The sequence below is a fragment of the Trachymyrmex cornetzi genome, unplaced genomic scaffold (assembly GCF_001594075.2).
Source record: "Trachymyrmex cornetzi isolate Tcor2-1 unplaced genomic scaffold, Tcor1.1 scaffold346, whole genome shotgun sequence".
Taxonomy (NCBI): Eukaryota; Metazoa; Arthropoda; class Insecta; order Hymenoptera; family Formicidae; genus Trachymyrmex; species Trachymyrmex cornetzi.
In genome coordinates this window covers 1,270,366-1,271,147 of record NW_017298173.1, presented here as the reverse complement: position 1 = coordinate 1,271,147, position 782 = coordinate 1,270,366, and positions in this window count along the sequence as shown.

Here is a 782-nt window from a genome sequence, read left to right as displayed (position 1 = left end):
CTTATTTTGCAAGCAGCAAATTCGTAAATTGTATATTTCGAGAGCAACAAATTCAGCCTACATCCCAGTACCAAATTTAAGCGAGCAATAAATTTTTTACTAATAGTTTACTCTTGTTCCGCCAGCACGTTGAAGCTTCTCGTTGTTATTTACACTTTTTTACTATGTAATATATTCAAAATAATTATATTTTGTGAGCAACAAATTAGCAACGAATTAGCAACAAATTCCTACGTTAATTTTGTGTAGGTTGACTTTGTTATAGGTATATTGTTCCGCTAACTTAATCTTCCTTTAGCGAAACATCATTTTTTAAATAAACCGACAGAGCAACAAATTTTTCTCTTTGGCAACTTTTTAGCAACAAATGAGCAACAAAGAAAAATGTTAGTTAAAATCGATTCCGCTCACTTTGTTCCGCTAAATTATAAGACGTAAAAAACATGCAAACAGTACTGTGTTACATAATAGTGTAACAGTATGAATCCTTTTCTTAAGGACGTTCTCCGAAAAATCCATTTTCTTTAGATTTTTCTGAAACTTACAGAATAAGCTTGTTTTAGTGTTCTGAACATATATACTTTGAAGCTCAGTACTCATTGCGGGATTAAAAATCGAGATATTCCACTTCAAAGTTGAAACGTTTAACATAGAATCCCTATCTAAAGCTTATTCGAAAGTGATTTTTTATTCACTGTAAACAAAGTTTTCTTTAGAATTTTTTGAAACAAAGAGACATAAAACTTGATATTACAAGGAATAATATGAAATTTTCCTGAATA